This window comes from Phyllobates terribilis, unplaced genomic scaffold, assembly GCF_046119375.1.
Source record: "Phyllobates terribilis strain yellow unplaced genomic scaffold, ASM4611937v1 Scaffold_11__3_contigs__length_659146591, whole genome shotgun sequence".
Classification (NCBI taxonomy): domain Eukaryota; kingdom Metazoa; phylum Chordata; class Amphibia; order Anura; family Dendrobatidae; genus Phyllobates; species Phyllobates terribilis.
The window spans coordinates 601727378-601754472 of NW_027362771.1; the positions used below are offsets into that span (position 1 = coordinate 601727378).

At 43.2% G+C, this 27095-nt stretch overlaps 3 non-coding genes across 3 annotated transcripts; all 3 read right to left on the bottom strand.

Moving 5' to 3' along the window:
• Positions 1–18136: 18136 nt before the first annotated feature.
• TRNAW-CCA (transfer RNA tryptophan (anticodon CCA)) lies at positions 18137–18208 on the bottom strand. Its single transcript has one exon. It is a non-coding gene; the product is annotated as a tRNA-Trp (tRNA).
• Positions 18209–19138: 930 nt separating this feature from the next.
• TRNAW-CCA (transfer RNA tryptophan (anticodon CCA)) lies at positions 19139–19210 on the bottom strand. The gene has a single exon. It is a non-coding gene; the product is annotated as a tRNA-Trp (tRNA).
• A 422-nt stretch (positions 19211–19632) lies between these two features.
• Positions 19633–19704, bottom strand: TRNAW-CCA (transfer RNA tryptophan (anticodon CCA)). The gene has a single exon. It is a non-coding gene; the product is annotated as a tRNA-Trp (tRNA).
• Positions 19705–27095: the final 7391 nt, after the last annotated feature.

The window sequence follows — 27095 nt, forward strand, 5'->3', positions numbered from 1 at the left end:
CAGGCTCACTTAGCCGAAAACGGAGAGCTTTCAAAAGGCAATGGATTCCACAAAAGCAGGATCCCTTAGTACGTATGAATCCGGCCTAGAATACATGAAACAGTTAAAAGTCTGGGCTCAGGATCGCTTGTCAGATCAAGCTGGGTCTGTACAAGATGTTCAACAAGACCCTGATGAATCAGTGGAAAGATATGCTGCAAGACTCAGCATGCATTTTAAGGATCTCGGATACAGTCCTCACGTCAAGACGCAGGCCGCCCTGTTGGTTCAGGCCCTAGTAGATGGCCTACAAGACGCTCTCAGAGATGAAGTCCTGAGAGTACGGCCCGAGATTCGTTCTTCTTCCTTCAACGACGCGGTGGACATCGTTAAAGCTTTCCAAAAATCAATGCTAAAAATGAAAAAGGATACTAAGCCAAAAAAAAAAGCCGCTCCTGCCATGGTATATCAAGCTCAAGAAAGCTACCCACCCCCTGGCAACCAACATGGAATCAAGTGAGTAATGGTTAAAGGCATAGGTGATGATACTCCTCCCACATATAGAAAACAAGACAGAAGAGATGACAAGGGACCATCTAGAAACAGAAGACAACCTCGTGATTCTGAAGGACGAATGTTGTGTTGGGAGTGTGGTAACCCTAATCACATTCTCAGAGACTGTCCAACCCGCAGACAGTACCATGACCGCTCATTTCATGACGGTCCACACAACCATGGACCTTCCCGTGAACCATCTCATCCACGCCAATGACGGCTCGGTCAACCAGTGTCCACTTTCCCGGCTACGCATCTCACGGCCGCCTGTGGGACTGTCACTTTACAGGGGGACCATCAACCACTGGAGTTCCTGGTGGACACTGGGGCGGCCACATCTGTTATTTCCCCTGCACAGCTCCCTCCTTCTGTATCCCTATCATCGGATACCCTCACCTGTGTTGGGGTGGAAGGCCAACATATTTCTTCTCCACTCACAGTCCCTGTGTCTGCAGGACCGTTCACCGGAGTACTCACAAGATTCTTGGTCTCTGAAACTTGCTCTGTCAATCTGTTGGGAGCCAATCTCTTAGAGCGGATGAAGGCAACAATTACCTTCGGAAACCATGGTATGGAGCTTCTTTTGCGGGACCCTCATTCCGAACAAGGGACAGAAGACCGCTGTGTTCTTAAAGCCTTCCCTCTCATGATGATGACCATACAACCTCACTCTCTGTGGTCCAGTGGGCCAGAGGACGTCGGCCTCCTGCAGGTTCCCCCGGTCCGAGTACACCTCAAGCCTGGACACAGGTACCCACGGTTGCCACAATACCCCCTCAAGGCTGCACAAGAACAAAGCTTGGGTACCCAAATCGCTTCCCTCCTGGAATCAGGAGTCCTTGTCAGATGTGTATCTCCATGCAATACACCCCTCTTTCCTGTAAAAAAAAGAAAACCGCTCCGGGAGAACCTCCAAGATACCGGTTGGTTCAGGATCTCAGAGCCGTCAATGCAGCTACCATTTTAGAAACTCCAGTGGTACCCAACCCAAACACCCTCTAGTCTCAGGTGCCTCCAACGGCCACCTTGTTTACGGTGTTAGATCTGGCCAACGCCTTCTTCAGTATACCCTTACATGAAGATTCGTGGTTTCTTTTTGCCTTCACCTTTCAAGGAGCACAGCTTACATGGAACAGGACTCCGCAAAAAGCCCAGAACTCTCCTAACCAATTCACTCATTCTATGAAGTCTATTCTGGAGCCATGGGTTCAAGAGAACCCTCAGGTCACCCTTCTACAGTATGTGGATGATCTTTTACTCTGTGGCACTGAAGAAAATTTGCCAGAGATGTCAGCATCCCTTCTCTGGTTTCTTCACTCAGCTAACTGTAAAGTCTCGAAAGGCAAAGTCCAATGGTGTCTGCCCAAGGTCATTTTCCTCGGATATTGTATATCACAAGGTACTAAACATCTGACTGAAGAAAGAAAACAAGCCATCATGGATATCATTTTCCCAACCACCTACTCCGCTATGCAGACTTTCCTTGGCCTCATCACTTACTGCAGGCAATGGATCCCTGATGCCTCAAAGCTCATGCAACCTCTGTACGACTGTCTCAAGAATGAAGGCTCAGTTTGGTTTCATGCTGAAGATCCACGTGTTTCTCATGAACACAGACTATGTTTTGACCGCCTTAAACAGGCTGTTGTCTCTGCCCCGGCCTTGGGCTTACCAGACTATACTCAGCCATTTCACCTTTTTTGTCTCGGAATCGGAAGGTCATGCCTCTGGAGTTCTAGCACAACGCTATGATCATAAGTATCGGCCTTTGGGCTACTACTCAGCCCGCCTGGACCCTGTCGCCCGAACTGTCCCCACGTGCCTTAAGGCGGTCCACGCTGCTCACATCCTCCTTGACAAGTCAGCTGATATCGTCCTTGGACATGATCTAGTTATACAGGCCGGCCATGATCTCTCAGCTGTTCTGCAACAAACATCTCCGAAACATCTAACCAACCAAAGACACCTGCGGCTGCAGTGTTCCCTATTGTTGCCCTCCAATATAACATTTACCAGATGTCTGACTATCAATCCTGCCACTTTGCTTCCACCTTCTAGGGGGGAAGGTGAAGAGGGTGAAGGTCCATTGGTGGAACCTCATGATTGTATAAAAATTTTGCAGGAAGAGACTTCTGCTCCAGAGAATATGGTGGCACATCCGCTCGCAGACCCTCAAGGGAAGTTCCACACGGGATATGCTGTCACAACGGACCTAACAGTCCTCAAGGCTGAAGCTCTACCACCATACATGTCTGCACAAGAAGCTGAACTTGTGGCTCTCACAGAGGCCTGCCACCTGGCAGCAGGAACAACGGCGAATATATATACCGATTCCAGGTATGGACATGGAATTTGCAATGATTCTGGACTCTTGTGGAAGTCTAGAGGATTCATCACAGCTGCAGGTACACCAGTGGAACATGTCTCATGGATTAAGGCCCTAATGAAGGCCCTGGAACTACCCATTCAGGTTGCTGTTATCAAGGTCAAGGCTCATGGAAGACTAGAATCCAGAGAAGCCAGGGGCAACCACCTAGCTGACCAAGCAGCCAAGACTGCAGCAGTAGAGAATGTGTCATCAAAGTGGCAGGAAAAGGAAGAAGAGATGGGGGAGACCCTGCAAACCGTAGCTGTGGCGCTCACTAGAGCAAGAGCAAAAGAACAGCCGGCGGAAGACCATACAAGTCCAGCGGAGACATGAGTGGAATCCAGGGGGGTCAGGATGCCTGAAGAAAAATTGTGTGAGGAACAAAGGAAGACCCCCCACTGAAGAAGTTAAGCAATGGAAAGCGGCAGGAGCCGTGCTGGCAAGTCACAAAGATTCAAAGGTCAACTCGACTCTTTACCAAGTGGATGGGAAGCCTTGCTTGCCTAGACGCATGTACTCAGCTGTGGCAGCATGGGCTCACGGGCCTACACACAGAGGAAAGAATCAAGCCTTGGCATGTATCAAGAAACTGTACTTTGCACCCGGAATCTCTTCCACTGTGACTGCGTACTCAAAATCCTGCTCTGTCTGCGCTACCTGCAACCCAACGTGTACGGCACGGGTCCCTTTTCAACACCTGGCTAAACCATACTACCCTTGGCAGAGAATACAAGTCGACCATATCCAAATGCCTAAAGCAGGAAAATAGGAGTACGTTTTGGTAGCCGTGGATATGTTCTCAGCCTGGCCCGAGGCCTACCCGGTTGTCAACATGACTGCTAAAGTCACAGCCAAGAAACTGATCACCGAAATTGCCTACAGATTTGGAGTTCCCCAAGTCATAGAATCGGACCAAGGACCAGCTTTCACAGCAAATATCTACGAAGAACTCTGGAACATGTTGGGAACAGATTTGGGCCTCCACACTCCATACCATCCTGCCAGTTGAGGCAAAGTGGAGAGAATGAATTCCACACTCAAGACCCAGCTCTTGAAAATGACCCAAGATCATCCCCTCCCCTGGCCCGACCTACTCCCTATAGTATTGTATCATATCACACACACTCCTCAGGCCAAACATGGGCTGACTCCCTATAAAATTTTGTTTGGGACCCCACCCAAGATAGGAGAGATTAGGCCCCAAGAGTTGTCTGAAACACATGATAGAGTAGTAAAATTTGTGATTGCCTTGTCTAGAGAATTGACTAACACCCGCTCTCCAGTATCTGCTTCTCTCCCAGAATCTACAGGTGATGCAGTACATGATTTCATCCCAGGCGATCTAGTGTATGTGAAGAAGTTTGTCCGGAAAGACTGCCTCCAGCCGCGGTTCGAGGGACCGTACACTGTGCTTCTCACCACCCCGACGGCTCTGAAGCTTAAGGGCAAGAGCACCTGGATTCACACCTCCCACTGCAAGAGAGACAGAACGAGTCTATAAAAGATGACTACCTTCTTCTATATCCTTTCCATATGCTTACTGTCTGTCCCAGGGTGGACAGCTACCACACAGGGGTAGATACCTCCTTTTTCTCAGGTTGGTTGGGAGAACTCCATGTGTCACCCAGGATAGGGCTCGATTGTCTGGGGGCGTCCCATAAGGGGGCAGTTTCTAAGATGATTGGGTGAAGAAATCCACCTCCCCTCTCCCCACACATGGACAGTCTCAAAGGCCCCGAAGCAAAGGAAAGCTTAGTGTTTAGGGGGGAATGTCGGGGTAAAAGAGAATATATATTTTTGTAACTTTTATACTTTTGTAACTTTTATACGCTTTTTTGCTTATGTACTAACCACCATTTTGTGTCATATAACAATAAGCTTTCCTTGCTACATATTACTCAAATCGAAACTTAAACTAAGACAGTTCCAGTGTTGCCAAGATTTATTTCAGAGAAACAAAACAAGATTATAAGCTGACGGCTGCAATATCTGCCCAGAGACTGAGATAAGGAGATGTGGACCAATCAGGAGTGGCCAGACACTGGACTTTCATGGCTTACCCCGCCCCGGACAACCCCTTTCCCCTCCCCATTATGTAGTGTATTTAGTTTTGTGTATGTAGGAATAAACACAGAACATTGCTGAGAACGTTGTCTGTAGTAGTCTTTTGAGCATGCTCTGAGTTTGAACCAGCTTGTTGTCTGACTCATTCTTTGAATGGTTGACCCATGCTCATAGTTTGAATTTGGAGTGACTGGAGGATGAGTGGAATGTCATCACGACCCCCACAACCTGAAGAGCCACCATGACTTGTGGTGAGAGGCAGAGTTGTGTTTGAGGATGCAGTTGTTGACGTGCTTCCAGTACTACGTCTCTGTCCAGGAAGGCGCACCCTGACCTCGTCGTCACTAGCATCTTCCTCCACCTCCTCTGCTGACCTCATCTCTTGGCTGACTGTGGGTTGACAGTAAGTGGGATCTCCAACCTCATCATCATCACCCTGTGCGTTATCACACCCGTCGTCCTCAGAGCCAACCTGTTCCTGCCCTGACAAAAAACTAAAGTTGTCGCTCCAATCAGGTATTTGAGTCTCATCATCGTCTTTCTCATTGTCCCCACCAACAGGAGTTACAGTTTGGGAATGAGGATCTACATTATGGTCAGAACCTTCTGCGTCTGGTCCTGGATCCGACTCATAAAGATTCTGGGCATAAGTGCAGATCATTTCCTCGTCTGGATTCACAGAAGCGCTGGAGTCGACCTCTGATTCCCAGGCTATAGTATGAGTAAACAGCTCTGCAGACTCAACCATCTGTTCTACCTCATACTCAGACGGGCAGCTGGAGATTTGGGAGCTGTGAGGAAGCAAGTGCGATTGGGGTGACACCTTTGAGGACTGGAGTATTTGTGATGTTGAAGTTGATGTGAAGGAGAGCCCACTTAAAGGAGCACTTGATATCCGTTGAAGCACCTGCTGTTTTTGTGCCTCATCTGGAATTTGTAGCGATTGGCGTGGCCGTAAGAAAGGGATCTTATCACATTGTCAGCTAAAAGAAGTAGACATTTTAGTTTGGCTGGAAGATGGTCTTTCTTCTGCAGATGTTACTGTTGCTTTAACACCTACCCCATGGACACAACCTTTTTTCCCCTTCCCAACACGCCTATTCCCCTTTCCACCAGCAGCAGGCCTTTTTCCACTCATTTTGGTGGTTAACTAATTCACAACTCTGGAGTTGTTTGCACAAAAAAACAATGGATGGGAACCGAGCAGAGCTGAGTGGCCAAACTGTTGTATTAGGCCAAAACTATTGGCTGGGTTAGATGCAGAAAAAAATTATATTCAGTTTGCAACCTGATGGAGGTCAGTATAGATGGACTAATAGAGAAAGTCCCACACACTGCTAGAAGGCCAAATATTTTTTCAGAGCTAGATGCAGATAAAAATTATTTTTAATTTGCAACCTGATGGAGGTCAGTATAGATGGACTAATAGAGAAAGTCCCACACACTGCTAGAAGGCCAAATATTTTTTCAGAGCTAGATGCAGAAAAAAATTATATTCAGTTTGCAACCTGATGGAGGTCAGTATAGATGGACTAATAGAACAAGTCCCACACACAGCTAGAAGCCCAAATATTTTTTCAGAGGTATATGCAGAAAAAAATTATATTCAGTTTGCAACCTGATGGAGGTCTGTATAGATGGATTAATAGAACAAGTCCCACACACAGCTAGAAGCCCAATATTTTTTCAAAGGTAGATGCAGAAAAAAAAATATATTCAGTTTGCAACCTGATGGAGGTCAGTATAGATGGACTAATAGAGAAAGTCCCACACACTGCTAGAAGGCCAAATATTTTTTCAGAGGTAGATGCAGATAAAAATTATTTTTAATTTGCAGCCTGATGGAGGTCAGTATAGATGGACTAATAGAGAAAGTCCCACACACTGTTAGAAGGCCAAATATTTTTTCAGAGCTAGATGCAGAAAAAAATTATATTCAGTTTGCAACCTGATGGAGGTCAGTATAGATGGACTAATAGAACAAGTCCCACACACAGCTAGAAGCCCAAATATTTTTTCAGAGGTAGATGCAGAAAAAAATTATATTCAGTTTGCAACCTGATGGAGGTCTGTATAGATGGATTAATAGAACAAGTCCCACACACAGCTAGAAGCCCAATATTTTTTCAGAGGTAGATGCAGAAAAAAAATATATTCAGTTTGCAACCTGATGGAGGTCAGTATAGATGGACTAATAGAGAAAGTCCCACACACTGCTAGAAGGCCAAATATTTTTTCAGAGGTAGATGCAGAAAAAAATATATTCAGTTTGCAACCTGATGGAGGTCAGTATAGATGGACTAATAGAGAAAGTCCCACACACTGCTAGAAGGCCAAATATTTTTTCAGAGCTAGATGCAGACAAAAAAATATTTTTAATTTGCAACCTGATGGAGGTCAGTATAGATGGACTAATAGAGAATGTCCCACACACTGCTAGAAGGCCAAATATTTTTTCAGAGCTAGATGCAGACAAAAAATTATTTTTAATTTGCAACCTGATGGAGGTCAGTATAGATAGACTAATAGAACAAGTCCCACACACTGCTAGAAGCCCAAATATTTTTTCAGAGCTAGATGCAGAAAAAAATTATATTCAATTTACAACCTGATGGAGGTCAGTATAGATGGACTAATAGAATGATGCTATGCCCAATAGATTTTACTTCACTAGGTGCAGTAAAAAAATTGGTATTCTATACACAGGTGGTATATCTTGCAACACAGATAGGCTACTCCACTGACTAACACACTCTGCAATAGGCCAAAAAGGATTAGCTTTGCTAGATTCAGCCAAATGCTGTGAAAAAAACTTGCACAGCACTGGCACAGACCTGCCTGGCAAAAACTGATAGGAACTGATGTAACCTAGTCCTGAAAAGGACTCCAATTACAATTAGTCTTTACTCCCACAATCTATCTATTTAAGAGCACAGACCTGCCTGATAAAAGTCGTAGGAAATGCTGTAACCTAGTCCTTAAAATTACTGCAATCACAACTATTCCCTACTCCCAAGCTATCTGTAGATTTGTGCAAAAATTGGCTTGAAATTAACAAGGTATAACGCACACAGCAAAAGCGGTGCCGTCTAACACGCAGCTGCAGCAGTGAGAAAATGGTGGCGACGGGGAAAATGGCTTGGTCTTATAGGGCAAGGATATGTGACATACACTGCCAATGACACATGCCCTTGCTTGTGTGAAAAAAAGCACTTCGCTCCGTGTGTGCTCTGCTGATAGGCTGACAGATTGCACCTCCCCACTGTAAATGCGGGAAAGAGAAAAAAAAATGGAGATCTTCATTATTCCTGCAGAGATCCATCCCCTGCCCCTCCCCCCACCCCGCTGTACACTCAAACTGCGTATTAACATTAATTTTCATCATTACTGAGAAAAAATCCAGTTATGATTTTGGTGCACGAACAGTTATCGAACATAACCTCGAACAGCCGAATTTTTCTCAAATCGTTCGTGTTCGCCGAACGGCTCGAACACCGCCCAAAACAGCTCGAATTTGAGATTGGCGAACAGTTCGAGTAGAACAACGATCATCTCTAGTTATGATAAAGTTTTTTGACCCCGACATGATTTGAACACGCAACCTTCTGATATGGAATCAGACGCGCTACAGTTGCACCTCGAGGTAATATGAAAAGAAGCTTTCCGCCCATAATATAACTCACTTAAAAATTGCATGAAGAAATCGTGGCACACCTTCTCGAAATTTGCTACTTTTACTTACAGACTGAAAAAGACATAAACAAGGACGAATGAACATCTTGATATTGGGAATGCAGGGATTTCCAGTTTAAAATTTAGAATCTATTCATGATCCCTTTTTTCTTATGGTTTCAAAGATGACAATGCTATGATCAAAGTGAAAAGAGATCCCGAAATGCATTAAATACTCAATGTTTTGATTTCGTTTCACCATGATTTTTCTCATCAAAGAAATGTTTATAAGATATTAATCTATAACACTCAACTAAAAGACACTTTTTTAGACACTGCGCTGACAGATAGCAAAACAGTTTCAATTTTAATCCAGACATGGGTTAATTAACGAAAAAGTTGCTTAACCCTGGCGTGATTAGAACACGCAGCCTTCTGATTTGGAGTCAGATGCGCTACCGTTGCACCACAAGATCATACAAATAGAAATTTTCCGCCCATAATTCACATGAAAAGTGTATGAAGAAATCGCGCAAACCTCGAAATTTGCTACTTTTGCTCACAGACTGAAAATGACATAAACAAGGATGAATGAACATCTTGATATTGGGAATGCAGGGTTTTCATGTTTAAAATTTAGAATCTAGTAAAGAACCCTTTTTTCTTATGGATACAAAGATGACAATGCTATGATCAAAGTTAAAGAAGATCCCGATGTGCCTTAAATATTCAATGTTTTGATTTTGTTCCCCGATGATTTTTCTCATCAAAGAATTGTTTGTAAGATATTAATCTATAACATTCAACTAAAAGACACTGTTTTAGACACTGTGATGGCAGATAACAACACAGCTTCAATTTTAATCCAGACATGGGTTAAGTTATGAAAAAGTTTTTTGACCCCGACATGATTTGAACACACAACCTTCTGATATGGAGTCAGATGCACTACAGTTGCACCTCGAGGTAATATAAAAAGAAACTTTCCGCCCATAATATAACTCACTTAAAAGTTGCATGAAGAAATCGTGGCACACCTTCTCGAAATTTGCTACTTTTACTTACAGACTGAAAAAGACATAAACAAGGACGAATGAACATCTTGATATTGGGAATGCAGGGAATTCCAGTTTAAAATTTAGAATCTATTCATGAACCCTTTTTTCTTATGGTTTCAAAGATGACAATGCTATGATCAAATTGAAAAGAGATCCCGAAATGCATTAAATATTCAATGTTTTGATTTCGTTTCACGATGACTTTTCTCATCAAAGAATTGTTTATAAGATATTAATCTATAACAATCAACTAAATGACTCTTTTTTAGACACTGCGCTGACAGAAAGCAACACAGTTTAAATTTTAATGGAGACATGGGTTAAGTTATGAAAAAGTTTTCTGACCCCGACGTGATTTGAACACGCAATTTTGTGATACGGAGTCAGCGGCGCTACCGTTGCACCACAAGATGAGATGAAAAGAAGCTTTCCGCCCATAATATAACTCACGTAAAAAGTGCATGAAGAAATCGTGGCACACCTTCTCGAAATTTGCTACTTTTACTTAGACTGAAAAAGACATAAACAAGGACGAATGAACATCTTGGTATTGGGAATGCAGGGTTTTCCAGTTTAAAATTTAGAGTCTAGTAAAGAACCCTTTTTTCTTATGGATTCAAAGATGACAATGCTATGATCAAAGTGAAAAGAGATCCCAACGTGCCTTAAATATTCAATGTTTTGATTTTGCTTCCTGATTATTTTTCTCATCAAATAATTGTTTATGAGATATTAATCTATAACATTCAACTAAAAGACACTTTTTCAGACACTAGGCTGACAGATAACAACACAGCTTCAATTTTAATCCAGACATGGATTAAGTTATGAAAAAGTTTTTTGACCTTGACCTGATTTGAACACGCAACCTACTGATCTGGAGTCAGACGCGATACCTTTGCGCCACGAGGTCATATGAAAAGAAACTTTCCGCCCATAATATAACTCACTTAAAAAGTGCATGAAGAAATCGTTGCACACCTTCTCGAAATTTGCTACTTTTACTTACAGACTGAAAAAGACATAAGCAAGGACGAATGAACATCTTGAAATTGGGAATGCAGGGATTTCCAGTTTAAAATTTCGAATCTAGTAATGAACACTTTTTTCTTATGGTTTCAAAGATGACAATGCTATGATCAAAGTGAAAGGAGATCCCGACGTGGCTTAAATATTCAATGTTTTGATTTTGTTTCCAGATGATCTTTCTCATCAAAGAATTGTTTGTAAGATATTAATCTATAACATTCAACTAAAAGACACTTTTTTAGACACTGTGACGACAGATAACAACACAGCTTCAATTTTAATCCAGACATGGGTTAAGTTATGAAAAAGTTTTTTGACCCCAACATGATTTGAACACGCAACCTTCTAATATGGAGTCAGATGTGCTACAGTTGCACCTCAAGGTCATATCAAAAGTAACTTTCCGCCCATAATATAACTCACGTAAAAAGTGCATGAAGAAATCGTGGCACACCCTCTCGAAATTTGCTACTTTTACTCACAGACTGAAAAAGACATAAACAAGGACAAATGAACATCTTGATACTGGGAATCCAGGGTTTTCCAGTTTAAAATTCAGAGTCTAGTAAAGAACCCTTTTTCCTTATGGATTCAAAGATGACAATGCTATGATCAAAGTGAAAAGAGATCCCAATGTGCCTTAAATATTAAATGTTTTGATTTCGCTTCCCTATCATTTTTCTCATCAAATAATTGTTTATAAGTAATGTTGAGCATTCCGATTCTGAAATATCGGGTATCGGCCGATATTCGCGGTATCGGAATTCCGATACTTAATTCCGATACTTTTACAATATCGAATACCGGAATCGTAAGTTCCCATAATGTCTGCGCTCTGCAGTGTCTCTGAAGGATGACAAGCTGGATGGCAGCGCTCAGCTGAGATCCAGCCTGTCATCATAACGCCATCCCAGCGTGAGAGAATTCTCCTGATTGTTTAAAAGCCGGCGGGCGGTAAAAAGCCGCCGGCTTTTAAACAATCACACAGCCCCATACTGCTTCCCCGCAGCCTCCCACCCCGATCCTCCGCTCCCCTCGCCACCTCCCATCCCGATCGTAAGTTAGGACCGGGCGGGGAGCACAGCACCAAGGAGCGGGGAGCAAAGGACCCGGGCGGGGAAGCCGGCAGTGAAAAGACTTCACCGCCGGCTTTCTCGTTCTGTGCTGCACTTTCCCGCCGGATATTTCAAATGAACAGCTGAGGTATCAGCTGATGCCGATCAGCTGTTCATTTGAAGTCGCCGTGTTGCCCTCAGAGGGTTCATGTGAGTTCATGCTTGACTGCATGAACTCACATGAACTTTCCCACGGCCGCACAGGTCAGCCTCACCTCCCAGACCCGTCATGATTGGTGTGTGTGGGTGTCTGTGCGATGTGTGCGGGTGTGCGCGGTGTCTGTGCGATGTCTGCGGGTGTGTGCGATGTCTGTGCGATGTGTGCGGTGTCTGTGCGATGTGTGCGGATGTGTGCGGTGTCTGTGCGATGTGTGCGGGTGTGTGCGTGCAGGCAGACATAGGCCGATGTGACACTACTACTCCCATCGGCCTATGTCTGTCCCCCGTCCACTCGTGCCAGCAGGATCAGCTTGATGGGAGCAGTAGTTCCCATCAGCCTGATCCTGCTATTTAAATTGCCCTACTGTGTCCCCAATAAATGTTAAATACATGTCATTGGTGGCCAGTGGTTACCTAAAAGAAATTAGTTCATACATTACCTGTCCCCGCCGAACGCCACCTAAAATAAAGTAAAAAATAAAAAACTACACCTATACTCACCTAGACACCTAATTCCCTGAAGCCATCGATCTCCTGTAATAAAATATAAAATAATAAACCACAACCTTATCCTTACCCCTCCATAGTAGTCCACGAGTGTCTCACGAAGATCTCCAGTTCAGAGCAGCCACATAGAATGTGACCGCTCTGAACAGCTGCCGCCGCTAGAATGATGGGGCCCCGTCATTGCATAAGCGGGTTCGCCGGAGTTCAGGCAGCGCTGCTCCGGCTAGCTGCTTTACGGCCCTGCTGTATCGTGAGAAATTCCCACGGTACAGCAGTGCAGTAAAGGAGGTCTCCGGAGCTGCGCTGCCTGAATGCACTCCGGTGACCTCAGTCAGTGGCTCCCGCTGCCGGGAGCAGACGTGTTCCCGGCAGCGAGAGCTTACAGCAGCCATGCACAGCTGTCACCTTCTCCAGATGTGACAGCTGTGCATGGGAGATCAGCGCAGGAACGTGGACAGGTAACTATTTTTTTTTAGTAAATTAAGAATTAAATAAAATGGTGTGTTTTATTTCAAATAAATTATTTTATTCTGGGTGTAGTGTGTTTTTTCTTTTTAACACTTTGTAGGTTAGTAATGGGGGTGTCTTATAGACGCCCATCATTACTAACCTGGGCTTCATGGCAGCTGGCACTGACATGAACCCCAGCCCTATTACCCCCTCCACCGCACCAGGGCAGCGTGGAAGAGCGAGGCTAAGTGCCAGAATTGGCGCATCCTATGGATGCGCCATTTTTGGGGCGGCTGACGGCTGGTGTTTCTAGCCTGGGAGGGGGCCAATATTCATGGCACCCTTCCTGGGCTATTAATATCAGCCCCCAGCTGTCTGCCTAGCCTTTGCTAGCTATTAAAATAGGGGGGACCCCACGTCATTTTTTTGGGGGGGTCCCCCATTTTAATAGCTAGTAAAGGCTAGGTATTCAGCTGGGGGCTGATATTAGTTGCCCGGGAAGCTCCGTGGGTATTACCCCCTTCCCAGGCTTCAAACATCTTCCCCAGCCGTCTGCTTAACCTCCGCTAGAGACTAAAATTATGGGGGATCCCACGCCAATTTTTTTTAAAATAAATCCTTTATTTTAACACTAAATGACATTTGATAAGTTAATAAAGATGCAGTCCCTAAATTATTATTTATTTTTTAATTAATTTTTCCCAAAAATTTTGACGTGGGCTTTGCCATATTTTTTTATGCCAGCCAGGTACAGCATCCAGCTTCTATGAACGCGCCATTTTCCGGGGTGGCTGCGGGCTGCAATTTGCAGCAGGTGGGGCCCAGAAAGCTTGGGCCTCCCTGCGCTGCGGATTCCAGCCCCCAACTGCCTAGTTGTACCTGGCTGGACAAAAAAATAGGGCGAAGCTCCACGTATTTTTTTTTTTAATTATTTCATGAAATTCATGAAATAATAAAGAAAAAAAGGGCTTCCCTATATTGTTGTGTCCGGCCAGGTACAAATAGGCAGCTGGTGGTTGGGGGCAGCCCGTTCCTGCCTGCTGTACCTGGCTGGACCCAAATATAGTGCGAAGCTCCACGTCAATTTTTTTTTAATTATTTCATGAAGTAATTTTTTTAAAAAAGGGCTTCCCTATATTGTTGTGTCCGGCCAGGTACAAATAGGCAGCTGGTGGTTGGGGGCAGCCCGTTCCTGCCTGCTGTACCTGGCTGGACACAAATATAGCGCAAAGCCCCACGTCAATTTTTTTTTAATTATTTCCGAAAATTCATGAAATAATTTAAAAAAAATTGATGTGGGGCTTCATCCTATATTTGTGTCCAGCCAGGTACAGCAGGCAGGAACGGGCTGCCCCCAACCACCAGCTGCCTATTTGTACCTGACCGGACACAACATTATAGGGAAGCCCTTTTTTTCTTAATTATTTCATGAATTTCATGAAATAATTAAAAAAAAAAATACGTGGGGCTTCGCCCTATTTTTGTGTCCAGCCAGGTACAACTAGGCAGCTGGGGGCTGGAATCTGCAGCGCAGGGAGGCCCAAGCTTTCTGGGCCCCACCCGCTGCAAATTGCAGTCCACAGCCGCCCCGGAAAATGGCGCATTCATAGAAGCGCCATCTTCTGGCGCTGTACCCAACTCATCCAGGGCCCTGGTGCGGTGGCTCACTGGGTAATAAAGGGGTTAAGGCCAGCTTGGCATTATCAGCTGGCCCTAAGCCCGAAATTCATGGGGTCACGCCAATATTAGACGTGACCAGCATGAATTTCTAGTAAAGAATTTAAAAAAAACACAACACCCAGAATAAAGTCCTTTAATTGAAATAAAGACACAATTCTTTATTCTTCTAAATTAAACTATACTTACCAGCACGCCCATTCCAGCTGAAGCCAACGATCTCCTGCAATAAAAGAAAAATAATAAACCAACCTCATCCTTACCTTTCCATGGATCCCACGACAGCTCCAGCTCTGCTACATTGAGATGACAGGCTGGACCGCAGCAGAACGCTGCCATCCAGCCTGTCATCCCGCAGACACTGAGAAGTGCAGGCATGCTTGCGCTCCTTAGTGTCTCTCTGTGACGGCATAAAGATGAGCCGAGTTCATGTCCAATGAACTCAGCTCACCTCATGCACGTCACTGACAGCGTGAGAAAATTCTCCTGCACTCAGCGCTTCAGTGTGAGAATACTCCCACGCTGTCAGTGACGTGCATGAGGTGAGCCGAGTTCATTGTCGGCTCATCTGGATGCCGTCACAGAGAGACACTGAGGAGCGAAAGCATGCCTGCGCTTCTCAGTGTCTGCGGGATGACAGGCAGGATGGCAGCGTTCTGCTGCGGTATAGCCTGTCATCTCAATGTAGCAGAGCTGGAGCCATCGTGGGAACCATGGAAAGGTAAGGATGATGTTGGTTTATTATTTTTCTTTTATTGCAGGAGATCGTTGGCTTCAGCTGGAATGGGCGTGACGGTAAGTATGGTTTAATTTAGAACAATAAAGAATTGTGTGTTTATTTTAATTAAAGGACTTTATTCTGGGTGTTTGTGGGGTTTTTTTAACTTTCACTATGGGGTTAGTAATGGGGGTGTCTTATAGACGCCTCTCCATTACTAACCTGGGCTTGAAGTCAGCTGGCGTTATAAGCTGACATCAACCCCAGCCCTATTAAGCCACTGCCACCGCCACAGGGCAGTGGGAAGAGCGAGGCTAAGTGCCAGAATTGGCACATCCTATGGATGCGCCATTTCTGGGGCGGCTGACGGCTGGTGTTTCTAGCCTGGGAGGGGGCCAATATTCATGGCTCCCTTCCTGGGCTATTAATATCATCCCCCAGCTGTCTGCCTAGCCTTTGCTAGCTATTAAAATAGGGGGGACCCCACGTCATTTTTTTGGGGGGTCCCCCATTTTAATAGCTAGTAAGGGCTAGGTATTCAGCTGGGGGCTGATATTAGTAGCCTGGGAAGCTCCGTGGGTATTACCCCCTTCCCAGGCTTCAAACATCTGCCCCAGCGGTCTGCTTAACCTCCGCTAGAGACTAAAATTAAGGGGAACCCCACGCCAATTTTTTTTAAAAGAAATCCTTTATTTTAACACTAAATGACAAGTACAGTAATCAACACTATCACTGTACTTCATATATATGTGACTGACATGTTTCTATCTATCTAATCTATGTATGATTCTCTATTCCTTCTATTCTAAATTGTCGGATACCGCTGCTGAATTGCCTGCCGGCTTTCTTAAAGAGACGGTGCATGAAAACACTATTATTTTTTTAAATAAATCCTTTACACTAAATGACAAGTACAGTAACCAACACTGTCACTGTGCTTCTTATATATGTGACTGACATGTTTCTATCTATCTAATCTATGTGTGAAGCTCTATTCTGTCTGTTATAAATTGTCGGGTAGAGATGCTGAATTGCCGGCCGGCTTTTTTAAAGAGACGGTGCATGAAAACACTATTATTTTTTTAAATAAATCCTTTACACTAAATGACAAGTACAGTAACCAACACTGTCACAGTACTTCATATATATGTGACTGACATGTTTCTATCTATCTAATCTATGCGTGAAGCTCTATTCTGTCTGTTATAAATTGTCGGGTACAGATGCTGAATTGCCGGCCGGCTTTTTTAAAGAGACGGTGCATGAAAACACTATTATTTTTTTAAATAAATCCTTTACACTAAATGACAAGTACAGTAAGCAACACTGTCCCTGTACTTCATATATATGTGACTGACATGTTTCTATCTATCTAATCTATGTGTGAAGCTCTATTCTTTCTGTTGTAAATTGTCGGGTACCGGTGTATGCGCTGATGAATTGCCGGCTTTTCGCATAATACATTCTACATTATTCTTAGTTGTTTTACTTCATGTAGAATTAACCTACAAGGAAAGAAAGGGTTTATTTTCATTCCGATATTAGTGTCCCATTGACTTGCATTGGTTTCCGGTATCGGAATCGGCGATATCCAATACTTTTTGAGTATCGGTCCGATCCAATCCGATACGATATTTCCTGATATCGGAAGGTATCGCTCAACACTATTTATAAGATATTAATTTATAACATTCTACTAAAAGACACTTTTTTAGACACTGCGCTGACAGATAGCAACATAATTTCAATTTTAATCCAGACATGGTTTTAGTAATGAAAAAGTTGCTTGACCCTGGTGTGATTTGAACACACAACCTTCTGATCTGAAGTCAGACGCGCTACCGTTGCACAACAAGATCATTTGAAAAGAAACATTCCGCCCATAATTCACATGAAAAGTATGTGAAGAAATCGTGCAAACCTTCTCGAAATTTGCTACTTTTGCTCACAGACTGAAAATGACATAAACAAGGACGAATGAACATCTTGATATTGGGAATGCAGGGTTTTCCTGTTTAAAATTTAGAATCTCGTCAAGAACCCTTTTTTATTATGGATTCAAAGATGACAATGCTATGATCAAAGTGAAAGGAGATCCCGACGTGCCTAAAATATTCAATGTTTTGCTTTTGTTCCCCGATGATTTTTCTCATCAAAGAATTTTTTGTAAGATATTAATCTATAACATTCAACTAAAAGACACTTTTTTAGACACTGTGCTGACAGATAGCAACAAAGCTTCAATTATAATCCAGACATGGGTTAAGTTATGAAAAAGTATTTTGACCCCAACATGATTTGAACAGGCATCCTTCTGATATGAAGTCAGAAGCGCTACATTTGTGCCACGAGATCATATGGAAAGTAAATTTCGGCCCATAATATAACTCACTTAAAAAGTGCATGAAGAAATCGTGGCACACCTTCTCGAAATTTGCTACTTTTACTTACAGACTGAAAAAGACATAAACAAGGACGAATGAATATCTTGGTATTGGGAATGGAAGGTTTTCCAGTTTAAAATTCAGAGTCTAGTAAAGAACCCTTTTTTCTTATGGATTCAAAGATGACAATGCTATGATCAAAGTGAAAGGAGATCGCAACGTGCTTTAAATATTCAATGTTTTGATTTTGCTTCCTGATTATTTTTCTCGTCAAATAATTGTTTATGAGATATTAATCTATAACATTCAACTAAAAGACACTTTTTCAGACACTGTGCTGACAGATAGCAACAAAGCTTCAATTTTAATCCAGACATGGGTTAAGTTATGAAAAAGTTTCTTGACCCCGACGTGATTTGAATACGCAACCTTCTGATCTGGAGCCAGACGCGCTACCGTTGCGCCACGAGGTCATACGAAAAGAAGCTTTCCGCCCATAATATAACGCACGTGAAAAGTGCATGAAGAAATCGTGGCACACCTTCTCGAAATTTTCTACTTTTACTCACAGACTGAAAGAGACATAAACAAGGATGAATAAACATCTTGATATTGGGAATGCAGGGTTTTCCAGTTTAAAATGCAGAGTCTAGTAAAGAGCCCTTTTTTCTTATGGATTCAAAGATGACAATGCTATGATCAAAGTGAAAAGAGATCCCAACGTGCCTTAAATATTCAATGTTTTGATTTTGCTTCCTTATGATTTTTCTCATCAAATAATTGTTTATAAGATATTAATCTATAACATTCAACTAAAAGACACTTTTTCAGACACTGTGCTGACAGATAGCAACACAGTTTGAATTTTAATCCAGACATGGGTTAAGTTATGAAAAAGTTTTATGATCCTGACGTGATTTGAACACACAGCCTTCTGTTCTGGAGTCAGACGTGCTACCGTCGCACCACAAAGTCATATGATAAGAAACTTTCCGCTCATAATATAACTCACTTAAAAATTGCATGAAGAAATCATGGCACACCTTCTCGAAATTTGCTACTTTTACTTACAGACTGAAAAAGAGATAAACAAGGACGAATAATCATCTTGATATTGGGAATGCAGGAATTTACAGTTTAAAATTTAGAATCTATTCATGAACCCTTTTTTCTTATGGTTTCAAAGATGACAATGCTATTATCAAAGGGAAAAGAGATCCCGAAATGCATTAAATATTCAATGTTTTGATTTCGTTTCACCATGATTTTTCTCATCAAAGAATTGTTTATAAGACATTAATCTATAACACTCAACTAAAAGACTTTTTTAGATACTGCGCTGACAGATAGCAAAACAGTTTAAATTTTAATCCAGACATGGGTTAAGTAATGAAAAAGTTGCTTGACCCTGGCGTGATTTGAACACGCAACCTTCTGATCTGGAGTCAGACGCGCAACCGTTGTACCACAAGATCATACTAAAAGAAACTTTCCGCCCATAATTCACATGAAAAGTGCATGAAGAAATCGTGGCACACCTCGAAATTTGCTACTTTTACTTACAGACTGAAAAAGACATAAACAAGGACGAATGAACATCTTGATATTGGGAATGCAGGGATTTACAGTTTAAAATTAAGAATCGAGTAATGAAGCCTTTTTTCTTATGGTTTCAAAGATGACAATGCTATGATCAAAGTGAAAAGAGATACCGAAATGCATTAAATATTCAATGTTTTGATTTCGTTTCACGATGATTTTTCTCATAAAAGAATTGTTTATAAGATATTAATCTATAAAATTCAACTAAAAAACACTTTTTTAGACAATGCGTTGACAGATAGCAATACAGTTTCAATTTTAATCCAGACATGCGTTAAGTAATGAAAAAATTGCTTGACCCTGGTGTGATTTGAACACACAACCTTCTGATATGGAGTCAGACGCGCTACCGTTGCACCACAAGATCATATGGAAAGAAAGTTTCCGCCCATAATTCACGTGAAAAGTGTATGAAGAAATCGCGCAAACCTTCTCGAAATTTGCTACTTTTGCTCACAGACTGAAAATGACATAAACAAGGACGAATCAGCATCTTGGTATTGGGAATGCAGGGTTTTCTTGTTTAAAATTTAGAATCTAGTAAATAACCATTTTTTCTTATGGATTCAAAGATGACAATGCTATGATCAAAGTAAAAGGAGATCCCGATGTGCCTTAAATATTCAATGTTTTGATTTTGTTCCCCGATGATTTTTCTCATCAAAGAATTGTTTGTAAGATATTAATCTATAACATTCAACTAAAAGACACTTTTTTAGACACTGTGCTGACAGATAGCAACACAGATTTAGTTTTAATCCAGACATGGGTTAAGTTATGAAAAAGTTCTTTGACCGCGATGTGATTTGAACACGCAACCTTCTGATCTGGAGTCAGACGCGCTACCTATGCACCACGAGATCATACAAAAAGTAACTTTCCACCTATAATATAACTCACTTAAAAAGTGCATGAAGAAATCGTAGCACACTTTCTCGAAATTTGCCACTTTTACTTACAGACTGAAAAAGACATAAACAAGGACGAATGAACATCTTGGTATTGGGAATGCAGGGTTTTCCAGTTTAAAATTTAGAGTCTAGTAAAGAACCCTTTTTTCTTATGGATTCAAAGATGACAATGCTATGATAAAAGTGAAAGGAGATCCCAACTAGAGATGAGCATTGTTCTACTCGAACTGTTCGCCAATCTCAAATTCGAGCTGTTTTGGGCGGTGTTCGAGCCGGTCGGCGAACACGAACAATTTGAGAAAAATTCGGCTGTTCGAGGTTATGTTCGATAACTGTTCGTGCACCAAAATCATAACTGGATTTTTTCTCAGTAATGATGAAAATTAATGTTAATACGCAGTTTGAGTGTACAGCGGGGCGGGGGAGGGGCAGGGGATGGATCTCTGCAGGAACAATGAAGATCTCCATTTTTTTTTCTCTTTCCCGCATTTGCAGTGGGGAGGTGCAATCTGTCAGCCTATCAGCAGCGCACACACGCAGCGAAGTGCTTTTTTTCACACAAGCAAGGGCATGTGTGATTGGCAGTGTATGTCACATGTCCTTGCCCTATAAGACCAAGCCATTTTCCCCGTCGCCACCATTTTCTCACTGCTGCAGCTACATGTTAGACGGCACCGCTGTTGCTGTGTGCGCTATACCTTGTTAATTTCAAGCCAATTTTCGCACAAATCTACAGATAGCTTGGGAGTAGGGAATAGTTGTGATTGCAGTCCTTTTAAGGACTAGGTTACAGCATTTCCTACGACTTTTATCAAGCAGGTCTGTGCTCTTAAATAGATAGATTGTGGGAGTAAAGACTAATTGTAATTGGAGTCCTTTTCAGGACTAGGTTACATCAGTTCCTATCAGTTTTTGCCAGGCAGGTCTGTGCCAGTGCTGTGCAAGTTTTTTTCACAGCATTTGGCTGAATCTAGCAAAGCTAATCCTTTTTGGCCTATTGCAGAGTGTGTTAGTCAGTGGAGTAGCCTATCTGTGTTGCAAGATATACCACCTGTGTATAGAATACCAATTTTTTTACTGCACCTAGTGAAGTAAAATCTTTTGGGCATAGCATCATTCTATTAGTCCATCTATACTGACCTCCATCAGGTTGCAAACTGAATATAATTTTTTTCTGCATCTAGCTCTGAAAAAATATTTGGGCTTCTAGCAGTGTGTGGGACTTGGTCTATTAGTCCATCTATACTGACCTCCATCAGGTTGCAAATTAAAAATAATTTTTTTCTTCATTTAGCTCTGAAAAAATATTTGGGCTTCTAGCAGTGTGTGGGACTTGTTCTATTAGTCCTTCTATACTGACCTCCAGCAGGTTGCAAATTGAATATAATTTTTTTCTGCATCTAGCTCTGAAAAAATATTTGGGCTTCTAGCGGTGTGTGGGACTTGGTCTATTAGTCCATCTATACTGACCTCCATCAGGTTGCAAATTAAAAATATTTTTTTTCTTCATTTATCTCTGAAAAAATATTTGGGCTTCTAGCAGCGTGTGGGACTTGTTCTATTAGTCCATCTACACTGACCTCCATCAGGTTGCAAATTAAAAATATTTTTTTTCTGCATCTAGCTCTGAAAAAATATTTGGGCTTCTAGCAGTGTGTGGGACTTGGTCTATTAGTCCATCTATACTGACCTCCATCAGGTTGCAAATTAAAAATAATTTTTTTCTGCTTCTAGCTCTGAAAAAATATTTGGGCTTCTAGCAGTGTGTGGGACTTGGTCTATTAGTCCATCTATACTGTCCTCCATCAGGTTGCAAATTAAAAATAATTTTTTTCTGCATCTAGCTCTGAAAAAATATTTGGGCTTCTAGCAGTGTGTGGGACTTGGTCTATTAGTCCATCTATACTGACCTCCATCAGGTTGCAAATTAAAAATAATTTTTTTCTTCATTTATCTCTGAAAAAATATTTGGGCTTCTAGCAGCGTGTGGGACTTGTTCTATTAGTCCATCTATACTGACCTCCATCAGGTTGCAAATTAAAAATAATTTTTTTCTGCATCTAGCTCTGAAAAAATATTTGGGCTTCTAGCAGTGTGTGGGACTTGGTCTATTAGTCCATCTATACTGACCTCCATCAGGTTGCAAATTAAAAATAATTTTTTTCTGCATCTAGCTCTGAAAAAATATTTGGGCTTCTAGCAGTGTGTGGGACTTGGTCTATTAGTCCATCTATACTGACCTCCATCAGGTTGCAAATTAAAAATAATTTTTTTCTTCATTTATCTCTGAAAAAATATTTGGGCTTCTAGCAGCGTGTGGGACTTGTTCTATTAGTCCATCTATACTGACCTCCATCAGGTTGCAAATTAAAAATAATTTTTTTCTGCATCTAGCTCTGAAAAAATATTTGGGCTTCTAGCAGTGTGTGGGACTTGGTCTATTAGTCCATCTATACTGACCTCCATCATGTTGCAAATTAAAAAGAATTTTTTTCTGCATCTAGCTCTGAAAAAATATTTGGGCTTCTAGCAGTGTGTGGGACTTGGTCTATTAGTCCATCTATACTGAGGTCCATCAGGTTGCAAATTGAATAAAAAAATTTTCTGCATCTAGCTCTGAAAAAATATTTGGGCTTCTAGCGGTGTGTGGGACTTGGTCTATTAGTCCATCTATACTGACCTCCATCAGGTTGCAAATTAAAAATAATTTTTTTCTGCATCTAGCTCTGAAAAAATATTTGGGCTTCTAGCGGTGTGTGGGACTTGGTCTATTAGTCCATCTATACTGACCTCCATCAGGTTGCAAATTAAAAATAATTTTTTTCTGCATCTAGCTCTGAAAAAATATTTGGGCTTCTAGCAGTGTGTGGGACTTGGTCTATTAGTCCATCTATACTGACCTCCATCAGGTTGCAAATTGAATAAAAAAAATTTCTGCATCTAGCTCTGAAAAAATATTTGGGCTTCTAGCGGTGTGTGGGACTTGGACTATTAGTCCATCTATACTGACCTCCATCAGGTTGCAAATTAAAAATAATTTTTTTCTGCATCTAGCTCTGAAAAAATATTTGGGCTTCTAGCGGTGTGTGGGACTTGGTCTATTAGTCCATCTATACTGATCTCCATCAGGTTGCAAATTAAAAATAATTTTTTTCTGCATCTAGCTCTGAAAAAATATTTGGGCTTCTAGCAGTGTGTGGGACTTGGTCTATTAGTCCATCTATACTGACCTCCATCAGGTTGCAAATTGAATAAAAAAAATTTCTGCATCTAGCTCTGAAAAAATATTTGGGCTTCTAGCGGTGTGTGGGACTTGGACTATTAGTCCATCTATACTGACCTCCATCAGATTGCAAATTAAAAATAATTTTTTTCTGCATCTAACCCAGCCAATAGTTTTGGCCTAATACCACAGTTTGGCCACTCAGCTCTGCTCATTTACCATCCATTGTTTTTTTGTGCAAACAACTCCAGAGTTGTGAATTAGTTAACCACCAAAATGAGTGGAAAAAGGCCTGCTGCTGGTGGAAAGGGGAATAGGCATGTTGGGAAGGGGAAAAAAGGTTGTGTCCGTGGGGTAGGTGCAGAAGAAAGACCATCTTCCAGCCAAACTAAAATGACTACTTCTTTTAGCGGACAATGTGATAAGATCCCTTTCTTACGGCCACGCCAATCGCTACAAATTCCAGATGAGGCACAAAAACAGCAGGTGCTTCAACGGATATCAAGTGCTCCTTTAAGTGGGCTCTCCTCCACATCAACTTCAACATCACAAATACTCCAGTCCTCAAAGGTGTCACCCAAATCGCACTTGCTTCCTCACAGCTCCCAAATCTCCAGCTGCCCGTCTGAGTATGAGGTAGAACAGATGCTTGAGTCTGCAGAGCTGTTTACTCATACTATAGCCTGGGAATCAGAGGTCGACTCCAGCGCTTCTGTGAATCCAGACGAGGAAATGATCTGCACTGATGCCCAGAATCTTTATGAGTCAGATCCAGGACCAGACGCAGAAGGTTCTGACCATAATGTAGACCCTCATTCCCAAACTGTAACTCCTGTTGGTGGAGACAATGAGGAAGACGATGATAAGACTCAAATACCTGATTGGAGCGACAACTTTAGTTTTTTGTCAGGGCAGGAACAGGTTGGCTCTGAGGACGACGGGTGTGATAACGCACAGGGTAATGATGATGAGGTCGGAGATCCCACTTACTGTCAACCCACAGTCAGCCAAGAGATGAGGTCAGCAGAGGAGGTGGAGGAAGATGCTAGTGACGACGAGGTCAGGTTGCGCCTTCCTGGACAGAGACGTAGTACTGGAAGCACGTCAACAACTGCATCCTCAAACACAACTCTGCCTCTCACCACAAGTCGTGGTGGCTCTTCAGGTCGCATGGGTGCTAAGCCTTGCATAGCCTGGGCATTTTTTCAGATCGATAAAGATGACCCAACTTGTGTTATCTGTAACATTTGTCAGCAAAAGCTAAGTAGAGGCCAAAAAATACATAGTTTGAGTACTTCATGCATGAACCGGCACATGGACATGAAGCATAAGTTGCAGTGGGAAGCTCAGTGTGCTACAATGCGGCCTAGCCGGCCGGGCCAACCACCGTCTGCCATATCTTGTGCATCCGCGGCCTCTTCATCCTCTGTGACTGGGGGGACAGCAGTCACACCTGTTTTGGGGCGCAGACCTGCCACCTCTTTACCCGCAACAGCCAGCGTGATTGGCAGGTCATCATTTTCTTTGGAGGTGGTAACACCAGCTGGTGTTGAGCGCTGTCCGACATCGATAGCACCACCTTTGGATCAAGGCAACCTAACATGTCCGCCTGCATCTTCCTCACAGACCGGCAGTTTGCCGGGGACACCCTTATCAACCCCGTCTAAGCACAATAGCCAGCCCTCGGTCCCTCAGATGTGGACAAGTAAAAGACCATTTCCTCCTAGCCATGAGAAAGCTAAGAGGTTGAATTTCACCATCTGCAAGCTCTTGGCTACAGAAATGCTGCCTTTCCGCCTGGTGGACACAGAGGATTTTCGAGACCTTATGTCCGTCGCAGTGCCCCAGTACCAGATGCCCCGTCGGCACTACTTCTCAAAGAAAGGTGTGCCTGCGCTCCACCAGCATGTCGCACACAACATCACCGCTTCTTTGAGAAACTCTGTGTGTGACAGGGTGCATTTCACCACGGACACTTGGACGAGTAGGCATGGACAGGGGCGTTACATGTCGCTGACTGGGCACTGGGTAACTATGGTGACAGCAGGACAAGGGGCTGCTGTCCAAGTCTTGCCGTCCCCACGAGTTGTGCGTCAATCCTCTTTATGTCAAAGTTCCTCCACTGCTTCTGCCTCCTCAACCTCCTCTCGGTCTTCCACCTGCACCCAAAGCCTGTCTGGTCATGCCACAAGCTTTCTAACTGCGCAGAAGGGATCCTGCACACCTCCTTACTATGCTGGCAGTAGGGCTCAACGTCATCAGGCGGTTTTTACATTGAAATGTCTGGGAAATGTGAGTCACACAGCTGAGGAGTTGTGGTCAGCTCTGGAGAACCAATTTCATGAATGGTTGTCTCCACTGGACCTGAAACCAGGGAAGGCCGTGTGCGACAATGCTGCAAACCTGGGTGCGGCCCTTCGCCGGGGCAATGTCACACACGTGCCTTGTAAGGCTCACGTGTTGAACCTGGTTGTCCAGCAATTTTTAGCCCACTATCCCAGACTAGATGGCCTTCTGCAGAGGGCACGGTCGCTGTGTGCTCACTTCCGCCGTTCGCATCCCGCAGCTCAGCGACTTACATCTCTACAGAAGTCGTTGGGCCTGCCACTTCACCGGCTAAAATGCGATGTGCCTACCCGGTGGAATTCAACTCTGCACATGTTGCAGCGACTGTGGCAGCACCGACAAGCCCTGGTGCAATACGTTCTGACGTATAGCCTGTGCCAACGAGATTCAGAGGTGGGGCAAATCACGCTGGAGGAGTGGTCTCAGATCAGGGACCTATGCACCCTTCTGCACAGTTTTGAAATGGCGACGAAGATGTTTAGTGCTGACGATGCCATTATCAGCATGACTATTCCGGTGATTTACATGCTGGAGCACATGTTAAACAGAATTCGGAGTCAGGTGGTGGCACAAGAGGAGGTGGATAAAGTAGAGGAGGAGGAGTTGTATGCGGAAGGGCTAACATCTGCAAGGTCCAGACGGTCGGCAGCACCAAGGCGGCAGGCATGTGAGGGTGGGGGAGATGATTTTACCAGGGCGCATGGTAGCAGCCAAACTAGTGAGGAAGGTGCAGGAGCCCAGGAAGAAGTGGAGGACGAACTGATGGAAGACTCATCAGATGAGGGAGACCTTGATCACATTTCTGTTGTGCGAGGTTGGGGGGAGAGGACAGAGGAAGGAAGCATGATTGTTACCTCGCCACCAACACAACAGGGACTTGGTGCTCCTGGATGCGCAACACACATGAGTGCCTTCTTGCTGCACTACCTGCAACATGACCCTCGAATTGTGAGAATTAGAAATAATCCTGACTACTGGGTTGCCACACTGTTAGATCCCCGGTACAAAAGTAAATTTGCAGAAATTATTCCTGCCATAGAAAGGGATGCACGCATGCAGGAGTATCAGCAGAGACTGTTGCAGAATCTTACATGTGCTTTTCCACAAAATACCAGTGGTGCACGTAGTGAATCTCACAGTTCCAACTTGCCAACCGTGGGACCGTCAAGTGTTCAGCACTCAAACCGTAACAGAACCACAGTATCTGCTGGTAACATCAATTTTGCGGAATCATTTCACCACTTTTTTAGCCCATCCTTTGCAAGGCCACAGGAGACA